The sequence below is a fragment of the Equus asinus genome, chromosome 24 (genome assembly GCF_041296235.1).
Source record: "Equus asinus isolate D_3611 breed Donkey chromosome 24, EquAss-T2T_v2, whole genome shotgun sequence".
Lineage (NCBI taxonomy): Eukaryota > Metazoa > Chordata > Mammalia > Perissodactyla > Equidae > Equus > Equus asinus.
The window spans coordinates 40,157,967-40,172,867 of NC_091813.1; positions in this window are offsets into that span (position 1 = coordinate 40,157,967).

Consider the following 14,901-nt stretch of genomic DNA (forward strand, 5'->3'; position numbering starts at 1 on the left):
ATTAGATACTAGGTTTATACGATGAGTAACATTTATATGAAATCTCAATAAAAATTATCCTCAATGGTCAGATATTAAATATTGGAGGACTTTTATTTAAAGTCCCTCACTCAAATCATTATTACTCTTTCATTACTATGAGAATCTTCAAAAATAAAATTAGGAAAGATAACTAAAACTCAATAAATTAATTTAAATGCAAACAGAAAAAAGAGGGACAATTTACCTCTTTACGTTTTTACAGATATAAGGCTTTCCTAAAAACCTCAACTGATTCCAAAGATACGTAGGAAACTAATCAGTAGCAGCAACGCATTGGCTGACTACAAAATAAAGAAACAAAGAATCAATATATTTCATATACAAGAGCAGTAGATATTCAGAAAATATAATTTTTAAAGGATTTTATTCACCATTACATCAAAACATTTACAGACATAAAATTAACAAGCCTGAAAATAATTTTTCTAGACCCATCTGAAGAAATTTCATGATCTACACAAGCATATAATATAGCAACTCTTTAAATGAAGGAAAGTAACATCGTCATAGATAGAAAGCCTTAGTAATGAAAATGATCAATTTTATCTAAATTAAATTCTCTAACATGCAGTTCTGGGAAAACTAAAACAAATTTTATTTAAGAATTTGAAAAAATATTAAATTTTATTTGGAATAATAAATCAATGAAGAGAGAAAAAACTGAAATAGTATAGAAATATGCCGAGAATTGCTCTCTAAGATATTTTTAAAGTCTTACCAAGTTACAGCAATTTAACAATGACCTATTACGGACTTGCATGGTATGCTTTCCGGCACTCTCTTCAAACTTGTATGCAGCCAGTTACCCTCTTCCCCTGCCCACTAGCTTTCAATTCCTCATATACCTCCAGCTTTTTTGAACATGCAAATATTCTGCCCTGGACAATATTAACTTCAAAAGTCTCATGGCTTGCTGCTTCTTCTCCACCAGGTTTTAACTTTAATGTACACTTCCAAGAGGCTCAGACATCTCTATCTTGTCTTCGCCTCCACTGTCCATGTTTATTTGCACCACGTTTTTTTTTTCCCATCATGTTTTTATGTTGCTTCAACACAGCAAGACTCCCCTAGGCCACAGGAATAATATCATATTCACTGTACTTGAAATATCAAGGGAAAATATTTGGCTGCCTCGATAGTGTGCACAGAATCCAAGGGTTCAATAAGTCTTCCTCATGCCTCTCTACACTTCTATTTACTCTACTGCCCCGGACCATAGTGGTGTGGGAGAATGTCTATGGGGCTTGCTATCTCTTAGAGAAACCTGTTCAAAGGAAGGGCATAGGATGTTTCTATAGCTGACTCAATGGTTTTACTTACTCCCCTTTGAAGTATGCAACTTGGGATATGATTTTAACAATTTAGGAAATAAGGCTGTTTGGAAAGCCCCAGCAGCTGAATTTATATTTCTTCCCATATATATGTTTTCTGCTTTTATTGGTAAGATCTAAATCTAGTTTGAGAAATCATTTGGATTCAGAAATTTTCCTCAAAGCTCCTGTCTTCAACTTGGAAAAAAAATTTTATCATGTCAAATACAAAAATTTGACACCTGCTTTATGGTCTCATCTTTACAACTTCTCTTAGGAAAGCCATAGTCTGGCCTAGTGGGAAGACAAGGACAACAAATTCAACGAGCATGTACACAGGAGTTGGAGAAACACAGCTGTTAATAGTTGACTACATCTTCCTGACCACACCTCTTCCTGTGTTTGTCTGATGCACCACTTTATACTTTAAGAATTTATCGATCCCGTCACCTTCATCTTTTTAGGGCCCAAGATAATTTGTAGCATACAGTAGGTGATGGTCTTGAAATAAATAACTCATCATTTGAAAAATAAATAAAAGTATACTTTGTATTATTTAAAAAGCAATCTTTCTCAATAGAAGATAGATAGGTAGATAGATAAATAGTTATATAGATAGTGTGTAGACACAATGAAACTTTTATCTACCTAAAAAACTCGGGGAAACTTTATGATATTTATGTAATGCTAAGAAAAGGTCTACATATTATGAAAGCAAAAGTAGAATTAATAGGAATAATATATTTTGGTACAAACTATATTTTGGTACATCAAAAACACTCAAATTTAAAACAAGTATAATACATAAAATATAATAGATAAAGATCAGGGATAAAGGTTTAATACCCTTAATAAATTTTTAAAAACTCTTACAAATCAAGAGGAATTCATTTCCACTTTAAGCTTAAGCATTCAGCCTATGAATTCACTTATTCCCCTTCACAAAATTCCACTAAAAAGAAAGAAGGAAAAAATGAAAAGAAATTCATGATCAAAGAGGAAATGATTCAATCAGCTGAATGTGCACATTGGTAATACTCTGGAAAATACAGTGAAAATGATATCTGGTTTTTTGTTTTTGTTTTTATCCAGTTTTATTGAGATATAATTTACAAATAAAAATTGTATATACTTCAGGTGTACAACTTAACATTTTGATATATCTATACATTGTGAAATGACTATCACAATCAAGATAATTAACATATCCATCATCACACCTAGAGACCATTTTTTGTGTGTGCAGTAGATCTACGCTCTTAGCAACTTTCATGAATAAAACACAGTATTGTTAACTATGGTCACCACATCGTACATTAGATCACCAGAACTTATTCATCCTGCATAACTGAAACTTCCTATCCTTTGACTAACATCTTTCCATTTATTCCCACACTTAGGCTCTGGCAACCACCATTCTACTCTCCTTCTATGAGTTTGACTTTTTTTAGACACCACATGTAAGTGAGATTATGCAGTATTTGTCTTTCTATGTCTAGCTTATTTCACTCAGCATTATGTCCTCCGGGTTCATCCATGTTGTCGAAAATGACAGGATTGCCTTCTTCTTAGGCTAATTGATATTCCATTGTGTATATACACAGCACATTTTCTTTACCCATTCATCCTTTAAGAAACATTTACGTTGTTGCCACATCCTGGCTATTGTAAATAATGCTGCAATGAACGTGGGAGTGCAGATATTTCTTCCAGATACTGATTTCATTTCCTTTGGATATATACCCAGAAATGGGATTTCTGAATCATATGATAGTTTTATTTTTAATTTTTTGAGGAACCTCCATACTGTTTTCCATATGGCTGTAACAATTTCAATAATTTCTGACTAAAGGAAAAATTAGGCAGAGCTCAGAAACCTTCATCTCTGTGGCAATGGAGCAGATTGCAAGATAACTGAATAGACAGTATTAACCAATAGAGGTGTGGAAGAAACTCCAAGCTCAGAGGAACCAATGTCCTAATAACAAATCCGCCATATGCATTGTTGAAAGTCTTCAGTTTTTCCAAAGCAAAAGGGCCCCCTAACTGTTAGACAGGGATATTGAAAGAAGAAACAAAATCATATGCTTCCTGGTAAAACTTCCGAACTTGAAAGGATGAAGACTGCACAAGCATCCGGAGAGAAAAATCAAGTATCTTATAAAGCAAAGAGTCTAACCAGCAATAAAATTCTCAGGGCTGAATATTAGAGAATGATAATATAATTTCTAAGCATCCTGAAAGGAAGATAATTTTAAACACAGAAATTTTACTCAAATTATCACTCAATTGACTATGCATGTATGCATTCAGGTATAGAGTTAATTAAAGCATTTTATCTTTCAGAACTATTACTTTGACTTTTTAAAAAGATTAATAAGACATATAAACTTCTAAAATCAAAAGAAAGAGAAGTAAAGTTACAGAAAAATATGGCGCAGATGAAGAGAATTTTTAAAAACATTATTATAGACAAATCATACCAATAAACTTTGAAAACTTTGACAAAATGTGTCAATATCTAAGAACATAAAAATGAGGAAATTAATCCAAGAAGAGAGGAAAAACTTTAATGGACTAACATCTATAAAAGAAATTGAAAATGTGATTAAAGATCTACCCAGACAAAAGCTAGATTTCATATCATGCTGTACCAAACCTCCAAAAAGTGATACCCTGTTTCCTTAATTCTAAGAAATGAGTGATTGTAGGAAGTAGTATTGGTTTGATTAAATTATTCTGAAAGACAGAAAAAATAAACCATGCATTAAATGAACATACATAAATGGCATATTGATTGCGGAAATATTAAAATGTGGGGAAAAAAATGGCAATTCCTCTTATTTTTTCACACTCACCCAAAGCCCAAAAGAAAGATGGAAATCTTCAATTTTTGTATGAGCTCTCATAAATTAGGTACTGAAGATAAACAAGAATAACAGATTAACATACGCATACAAAAACTTACTAATTGTTTATGAATATATTTGCCAAAAAGATAAATAAATCTTTACAGAATCAAAAGGCATATGTTAAAATAATGTTAGAGCTGTATTACTGACATAAACACATAACATATATTATGGTAAGGCCCTGCTATGATACAGTAAGAGGAGTCTATAAAATTTAATCATGCAAAACACTGAGTCACATTATTTCAAGTTAATGAAATGACCAGGAAGAGACTGTCTTAGCCCCAACTGAAGAGTTCCAGCATCTTACTGCATGACCCAATTCCTTGGTGGTAGCAGCAACTTTTGGTAGTTGTCCTCTTCAGGCTAAATACCAAACAGGGGTAATTCTAAGTTCTGTGGCTAACTGAGATCCTCTTAATGCTTTGGAACAAGTTTCATTGGCCCAATCCAGAGATATTAGACCGAAAGAATACTGGAAAGATTTCCAAGTCTGAGTTACTTCCTATTTTTCTGTTCAACTCATTCTTCCCTCCATTTCTCTCTTGCCTATCCCTAAAAGAAGAAAATATTAGCTTTTCCTCAGTTAGCTTTTTTGGTTCACTGTTGGTGTTGTACATTCTATGGTTTTGGACAAACGTGTAATGACATATATCCATCAGTATTTCATACAGAGTATTTTCACTGCCCAAAAATTCTCTGTTATCTGCTTATTCAGCCCTTCCCACTTCACCCCTGGTAACCACTGATCTTTTGATCCTTTCCATAGCTTTGCCTTTTCATTTCAAATATTTAAAAAGTTAAAAGGAAACAAATTTTTTAAATGCCAGTTGTATGTACGTAAGTGATGATTCGTAGAATAAGATGATGTTATAAAAGTGCTTACAACCCTAAGGAAAAATGAGCACATTTTGAGTGAACATAAATTTGAGTAAACAACAGATTGAGTTACTACCAATCTATGAAAGAGAAAAATATTCATACCTAAATGATATGTAATACTTATAAAATATAATTAATTATAGTTAAAATCATGATTTTCTACAAATAACAAAAATTGCATGTTCTACTAAGACCAAAGAAAGGTTTTAAGCAAAAGAACTAAAATAGAGGAACCAGATCTAACCCAGGAAAAAATTACCCTGTGGAAGGTACATTTGAACTGTGTCTGAAGGAAGCCAAAGAGCTTTTACCAAAGGCACAGTCCCTACTTCACAGTGAATAATGAATATATGTTGTTACTTGGATAAATGAATTCATCAAAGAAACATATTACACACCTGCAACCTCATTCCTGTAATAGCACACAAAAGAATAATACTTGCATGGCACGTGGGTGAATGGACAAAGTTGGTTGCATGTGAAGCCACGAGCCAAATTTACTTATGAATCCAAATTTATTGTGTCTAATGAAGGTGAGATACAAAAGATGATACAGAAAAGTATGAAACATTGTTCTTGCTAGTTATCTGGTTGTGAAATAAGCCATAAATATACAAGTAACTTTCAAATGAAAATTAAATAACAATACTAGATAAAATATATTCAAATTAAGAATAAATGCTAAATAAATAGTTCACAAATAATAAATCTTCTGAGTTAAGAAGATGACAGATCTCCCTAAAGCCTAAAATAGTTTGAGAAAAATCACTACTTTATGACAGTGGAGGAAAGAGTGGATCTCAAAAGACTAAAAAAAAGCATGTTGCAAATAGAAAGGACAATAAAAAGGAAGGAAATTTTCTGGGTATCAGATTCTCCAAATGCATAATTTTAAAAATACGAATATTAGCACCATTCAAAACCAAGGAAATCAGAGAAGTAAACAAGCAAATCAATAGGGTCGCCTATTGGATATTCCATATAGCCATGAGTAATCCATTTCTATACTAGAACAGAATCAACCGTGTGCCCTGAAAGCAACGAATCACATGACAAATTCTAGAACTTGAATTCAAGAGTTTTGAGATGCCTTATAAAAAACCACATAAACAAGATCCTCTGTTTGGATTTTTGCCAAAGTACAAGCTATGTGTTTTAATTTACTTAAAACAATTTTGTTTTTTTAAAGATGAAAGATAGAACAGGTATTATCCTGCCCCCTCTTTCCACAGCCAATCAATTTTGGATGTTTTGCTGAGTATTCCCTTCATCGTTTATCTTACAGCCACACACATTTCTCCCGCATCTGGTCTCCCCATGCCTACACAGACACAGCAAAGACTCTCATATAGAAATGTCTTTTTTAAGGATGATGATCTAGTATAAAACTTTGAACTTGAATTTGCTATGAAATTTTATTACACAGCTAATTCCATGGTCCATTATTTTCTTTCACATTTTCTTTACAGTCTCAGCAATATTTAAAACCAAGTGAATTTTCTAGATGTGAAATGAAAACTGTCCCAGGCACTGTGGTGTTCTCTGAGAGGAACACATAAAACAGTATATAGGTCTCTATCCCCTATCCCCACTTTTTGCTAAATAAGAGTAAATGTTCAATCCTGCAAAATTTAATGCTAGTTCAATCATTGGAGGAAATACAGCATGCTGCTTGAATATTTTTTCTTAATTTGTTTGAATAAAACAAAAATATTTAAGACAAAATGTCTCACTTTTTTTTATGACAACTTTTCAGAGCAAAATTTAATCTATTTAAATAATGTTTTAAAATAAATCTATTAAAATAATACTTGGTTCTAGTCATCATTTTAATTTCTTTCTGGCTTGTGTTTTACATAAAATTTCTTTGAATAACTATTATTAGAGCAGGTATTCTAGCTAAAGTGAGATGTCTCTAACTCTCCATTGACCTAGGGAGAGTACAAGTATTCACAAGTTTTCAACACTATGCAGATTCCAAGACCAAACAGAATTTTTCACAATATCAAAAAAAACTTTTCTCTAGTGCCTGATAAACACTTCAAAGGAGTCTGCAGATGTTCCAATGGGATCTCATCTTCCTTGTTTGAATAATTTTAGAAATGAGAACCATGAAGACAGCCTGACATGATAGAGAGATAAATAATGCACATTTTTATTTCCAGAATTTTACTTCTAGTGTGTCTCCCTTACCTTATGTATTCTTTTCCAACTCAAAACTCAGCACAGGCTGTATCCAAAATATTGTATCAACACTCTTTCCTCAGAAGTCCAGAAAGCAGGAAGGCAATGAGGAGAGAAAGCATTGAGCCAGGAGTGGGAGACTCTGCTCCACTCTGACTGCCCCAGGTTAGGGAGATGTTTCTTCTTGGCTTTATCTTTAATTTCCTCATGTGGAAAATGAGAAATAAAGGCATGTGTCCTGTCTTTTGGGGGACTCTTGTGAGAGTCACATAAGAGAATATTTGGGGGAAAAATTTGTAAACTTCAAGGTGCTGAAGTAATAAAAATCTAAAAATCATTAATAGAGTAGAAAAAAATAGTGAATTGCCACCTCATCCTGCAGGCAAATCCTCAGTACTTCCTAATTGTATTCTACCTCCTCCCTTTTTAAAATAAATTCAGCAGCCTGTGCTATTATACAAACTAAATTCATGCCAGTGCGGAACTTTTAAAAAATTCCACACATAGAAAAACACAGGCCTTTCAAATCTCGCACAGAAATTAGGTTTGGACTGCAGGTCTGAGACCTATTGCTCAATATTTATTGAGATAGACATGTGATTTAAAACTAAGATGAGGATTGAAAATACAATCATTATCCATCTATTTGGCATGTCTGTGAAAAGCTACTATGACCTATTTCATTACATCTTTTCTTTATGCTATTTACTATGTTAATTGAAACTTTATAATGTTGGAGGTATAGAAAAGATTCTTTAAGCACATAGCATATACAAGAATAAATCCACTAAGACTGTGCATTTTAGAGCTCATATTTATGTTATAGTACAGAATTACCCATGAGAACTCAGAGTAAAGACAAATGATTGCCATTTAAGGAGAATAGAGGTGATATCAGGTCTCCTTTATCGATTTGATTGTTCAGTTAACAAATTAGCAGTCAGTCCAGGACCACCTCTCAAAACAAAAGCCCTCACCTTTAGGAAAGATAACTAGTCCCCACTTGAGTCAGAGCCAACTACGGCAATCCTTTGATCCCTTGGTACTGCCATACTCGCTCTCGATGTCAGAAAAAATTTCTTGAAGACAAAACCTTTTATGTTACACCTTAAATTGTGGCTCAAAATGCAAACAATTCTCTATCTTAAAAAATCATTTATTAATAAATTTGATTGAATTTATCAGAATAAATTCAAAACTTTAAAAATAAAACTAATAATATTCCTAATTTGTGCTGTTGGAACAAGACAACTTTTTTAGGAGAACATTTAGTGTGTACAAGTGATGCTCACAAAAGTATTTCTTCCTTAAAAGTTAGATTTCATGGTAATGGGTTTTTAAACAGGTGACTAATGTTCTTGACAAGCCTGAAATTTCTGGAAATGTTCTCTCATTCATTGGAACAAAACGATTTAGCGTGAATCTCTGGGTCATGATATTCATAAGACTTTAGAAAAAATTCTGGAGCAAGTTTTCCTACTGTTATTTTTAGATGAGGTAAGTATGCTTAGGATAAACTTAACTATGTTCTGTGTTCTACAGAATGAGTAAAATACCATTTGTGAATATAACGCTTGCCTTAAAGGATTTTAATGGTTTATATAATGCCATACTTGTTTCAAAAATCTATTTCAAAATACAGTCTGTGTATGTATCCTCATGCTTTTAGAAGAACAGCTATATAATAACCAAATATTAGAGAGCATAGATAGATATTTTGCCAGTTTTCAAACTGCCTAATCATTTCAGTCACCAGCAAGTGACTTGCCAATAGAATTTAATGAAGCTTTACATGTTAACTTCATAAGTCTTTAGTGGATAAGTAGAAGCTGTAACACTTTCTTTTAAAATATATAGTGGACTACAGATTTAAGATTTATTTCACATAAGAGGAAAATAATAAATTTATAATCTCTCAATTTTTAAGACATGATTTTGGATCTTTTTATCACATCAAATAAAGCGGCTTCAGCTTTGCCTTCATACAGCCAAATATACAAAATTATATATACACACACAGAATGTTTCTGTTCAACAGCTGCCTCTAAGAACAAAAAACAAAGTTGTGAATTTTGCTGCTAAGATAATACAAAAGCATTTCTATTTCTCCAAATTTTTCTTGAATAAATGTTAATCTTGTCAAATCTGATTTTCAAGCAAGTGAAATTTAGCATTGTCCACCTAACTCTAGGAGTAAATATTGAGATTTGTTAATTTTAGTGATTTATTTTCATTTAACCATGGATATTTCAGTGCTTTTCATGGGAATCACACCATATAGCCAACATAAAGCTAATATTTTCTCCTAAGAAATCATTTGAAAGAACCCCATTGCATGGATTTTATTCCACATCATTAAATAAATGAGTAAATGGTGAGGCTCCTTTGATAGAAGGCAGGACACTGCTGGAGTGCCTGCGACATCACAGAGGCTGTTTCAGGTAAAGAAAAGGGCAGAGTATTGTTCCTCAAAAGATGAAACCCTATACTTTTTATTTGACAATACTCAGAGTCATGTGTTTGACCATTGTGTCATCTGCTGCCGTGACCAAATACGGCCATCATTACTGATGGTCACTCCAGGTCTCTCACCCATTACCACATAGAAGTTTTCTTATCTTTATCACTACATATTTGCTTTAAATTAGCCAATATGACTGTTCCTTTCAATACTCGTGCTTCTTTTTCATGAGAATTACATTTTTCTACATCAAATACCATGCATTACTCCATTTCTCCACTTTTTGTTGTGGGCACATGAACAGCATCCTTTCTTAAATGTACGAACTCTTAATGGACTACACAATCCTCACAGCAACCCATCCCCTCTTCTTCCTCCTGTCCTTGCTAAGTACGTTTTTTCTCCTTTTCCTCTACCTCAACTGTCCCCTCTCCGACTCCTCCCCACTTCTATTACCACTATGACATAATTGGGTACCTTTCAGTTGCTCTACACAGGGCTGCCTAAGCACCTTACAGATTTTCTTATCTTTTGGTAAATATTCTTCTTCTGTCCATCATAGAGATTAAGGAACTAAGATCTGGATAGTTAATCAGTTTGTTCTTAATTAATAAGCTCTTTGTTCTAAACAACATTTTCTTCTACAATTCATACTCAACTAGCTAACCCTACTTGACAGTGGCTGATTTTTAGGGTTCACCATCATTTTTGTCACCAAGGCAAAATTAGTAGGAAACAAAAAGTACCCATCATTTTAATCAGGTTGCAATAACCAAAAACATAGAAAGTAGAATTCCATTTTCTTTTTTTTTGTATTACAATCTCATTTATGTGTCTTGAGTTATGGAAACTCTCCTCTTAACCAACATAAACTTTTCTTTCTCAATTTTTTTCATTCCTGATTCCAAACTTTATGGCATCTTCTCAGTCTTCCATCCAAAGCATCCAGTCATTAAAAACATTTGAAAACCCTCACATCCAAAAAATACCGTACAAAGCTGAAAATATGCATGTAAATATCCATGATGGGATCTTTCGTATTTGTTGCACACCTCTTTGGCATGGATGAGTAGGTCTGCAGGTTAGAACTCTATCTGCTTTGTTGTTTTATTTTGAAAAGCATAAACTTCTAGAGAGTTCTTGCTTACCTTGGTTGGAACACTATCTACTGAAAACTAGGATACTTAGGTGTGATTTAAAGTAAAGAAAAAGCAGAAATGAAAGGCCTAGTGAGTGCTTGCCTTTCCATCCTACAAGTAATAGCTTATTCCCTTATTGGAATATCGTAAGCAAAATTCAAATTTAAAATTTATGAAGTTCATTAAAATTCACTCACAAAGTATATTATGAATGTGACACTTAGCTGAGGTTAAAGATAAATGTAACAGTAGCAAAATTAATATAAAAATGCAAAGTTGAAGCCAATTTATCTAGTATTTCACTTTCAAAAGATTTTCATGTATTTGCATACTCTACAGATAAATATCAATAGTCTTTAAACCAAAATAGCACATTTTTCAAATACCTTAAGCTATTTTACCAAATATCACCTTTTCATCAAAGACCCCTGAGACACATTCTTATCATGTATATTTATATGCTTGAAGGTAAGTAGAGGCAGATGTAATCACCATCAAAATGTAATTTAAATTTAAAGAAATCATATCACTTTTCCAATGCCTCAAAGTGGTGGAGACTGCTATGCTACTTAATAAAAATTTACCCTAAACTGATAAATCAGTGATGGATAGTTTCACAAAATTATGGCAAAGTTTTGAGTGGCTCACAATTTCCTTTACTATCCTCAAATGTGTCAATATAGTCTTTTCTTTATTTGGCTTGCCATTTAAATATGCAAATTTCCACAAGAAATCTTCCACAAATATAGTTCTATAAGCACAAAATTGAGATCAAGTGCTTATTCTGTATGTAAATGGCCATGACAGGCTTATGGATGTTCACCAAAAATCATAAAATACATCTGCTTGATATCTATATAAAATTGTTTTATTTAATTCTTAAGTGTTTCTTCTCAGGGGCTAGATCAGTCATTTTGTCTTTATTTAAATAGGTCAAACTGGGACAAATATGAAAAACGAATAAAGAAAAATAACTTATTTTTCATGATTGAATGTAGCGTATTTTAATCGACAGATTTTGCAATATTATTAGTTCAGATTTTTTCACTAAAATTAGCACCATTATAAAAATGAGACACATCTTTGCACATAGGTAGTACATTTATTTTCTTAGAATAAATATTTACCGTGGGAATTGATATAGAAAATGTTGGAGGATATCCCAGATGTTCCTTTTCAAAACCTTAAGATGGTTACATAAATGTTTCAAGGATTCATTTTGTTGTCTTTTCACCAGGAATCTCAAGTTATATGACTACAGCAGCCAATCAGATCGTGTAAATATGGAGAGTGGGCTAGTACGTAACAGGGATGTGGCAAAAATTAACAAAAGAGTGTATATACTATGCAGACCCATGAGGCCTATCTGAAGGCTGTGGGCCACCAGCTTATGCCTTCTACTGAGGACAATCTGAAAACCAAGATGTGCACTCATTTATGTCTACTTAATTAGCTAAAAAGGCCCTTTAGTCAATCAGGGACATAACCTTACATTATTTTAGAAGACTCAAATTCTTTAATCAGATACACACACACACACATATACACACTAAAAACATTTAGTCTTTCAAATTTCAGCTTTTTAAAATTAAAAATGGCTTGAACCGCACATGTTCATTCTCTCACACGACAAAATTCAGAAAGTGGTAAATCTGTTCTTAGGTAATTCAGATAATCCTGATGTCAGGGTTCTAGATCAGCTGCTCTGCCCTGCTTTTGGTTTCCCCATATGTGGGCAAGATAGATGTCACTACTCCGAGCATGACTCCAAGGGAAGAAAGAAAAGGAGGAGGGAGATTCCTTTAAATCTCTCATCAGTTCCCAGCAGAGTTCCTCGACTTTTCATTAAACTAAATTGTATCAGATGTCCAACTCTAAACTAGTGTCTAAAAAAAGAGGAGAAATCCAAAGATCTCCACGACTGAAATAAGGGCAAGAAATCCTAAAGTTTGTGGTGGGGCCCAGCTTTCCTTAGGACATCCATGTCAATTCCTTAACAAAACTGGGTTCTATTAACAAGAAAACAAAAAAAAATTTCTGTTAGGGACACAACTAAGAGAGCTAATCAGTGCGTCCCCTCAAGCAGCTCATTTTATTGACAAGTTTTTTCCTCCAAATTTCTCCAGTATTGTCACCTATTTTTATATAGCCTTTGCATATCCTGGTAAATAGTTCCTCTAAAAACTCAATTATCCTCATTTCTATTAACTGAGAATAGCTATATTCTTTATAAAGTAACCTAATTTGGCCCACTCTCTGAACCCCAAATCACCAAGAAGTTCAGGAACAAATTTACTAATTATGTCAAACATAACATCCAGATAGATAGGTCAGAGCTAAACCAGAAGGCGGGAAGAAAGGTCATACTCACAAATAGAAGGACTCTTCAAAGCTCACTATGGAACCTCATTGAAGTTACTAACCATGCCAGAACATCCAGAAATTTGAATCAAACAAACAAAAATCCTCCAAGATCATCTCCTACATGTCCAGAAGAAACTAACCTAAAATGCCAGTGGAATTCTAGGGTTGAGCAAATCCTTAAAGAAAAATGAAATCAACTTCAGACAGAAAGGTAACATACAGTTGCCATTTTTTTCCAAAATCACCAGAGCACTGGATATGCCAGTACTATATCTGTCCTTCTCAAATTAAGAGTCAGGCCGCACTTAGGGAACAATTTTATTTCTACATTAAAAATTTAAGGGCCAGCCTGTTGGTGTAGGTGTTAAGTTCATGAGCTCCGCTTTGGCGGCGCAGGTTTGCCAGATCAGATCCCAGGTCTGGACCTGCGCGCTGCTTATCAAGTCATGGCGTGGCAGGTGTCCCACATATGAAATAGAGGAGGATGGGCATGGTTGTTAGCTCAGGGCTAATCTTCCTCAAAAAAAAATTTAAATATATCACCTAACTTGATATGATATCATTTTCTTAGTTTAGAAAAGGAGAAGGTGAAGCAAAAAGAAAGCCATAGAGTTGGCACAAAGTCACACAGCTCCCTCAAGACTGGGTTCAGATCCAAAACTCTTTCATATCAAGCATAGTAGAATACACAACATTTTATGTAACAGTGAGATAAATGATGTGGTGATCACTTCACATTTTTTCTCATTAGGATAGTTGGTGGTTTCACATGTAAACCTTATGAGTCACTTCAAAAAGAAAGCCAACTTTCCAATTTTTCTTCATTAAACTTTAGAAAGTATAACTATGTAAAAATCACATTGTCCTTGCATTGTCAGCACCTGGATGAAAGATTCAATAATAATGTAAGCGATAGTTTCTATAAGAAAAATCCACATTGTGAACTATCGATCATTGCCCAGGTCTATGGCATACTGTCTTCTTCACTTCAATGGAAAATATGTCAAGTTTCAAAATGCCAGCTTATAAGCATGCCAAGAATTTAACAAAAGCATAATTTGAATTAAAAAGAGACTCATGATGTGTTTCAAAGAGACCAATTTTTGGTAAAATATAATACTTTCCTACATGCTCTATTCTCAATTTTTTCCTTCAACCTGAAATCTTGATTAAGGAATTTGTAGACTGACCTGCATTATAGATCAAACGATGTGTACTGACAACATGGCAAGGAGGTACATGTATCAGAGCTCAGAATTATTGAGATTTATGGAAATAATATCCATAGTTAAGGTGAGGAAGAGCTAATTCATAGGGCTACATGTCACTAAGAATGTACTAACTGTTAAGATTGAGGGAAGACAGAAATGAGGAAGATCACCAATTAGGGAACATAAAAAGGGTTATTCTAATGAAAAGTGAACCGTTGGGTAGGAATTACTGCCACTTGTTTTATAAGGATGTGCCCATTAATGCAAAGAAATATCTAGTACTGGGTATCACTCTAACTCACGACATTTTTCAGGTGAGTTTAATGAAAGATTTTTTTCATTACAAAAATACTCCATTCTACAAGGAAATTTACAAATAAAAGAGAATTCAAATGA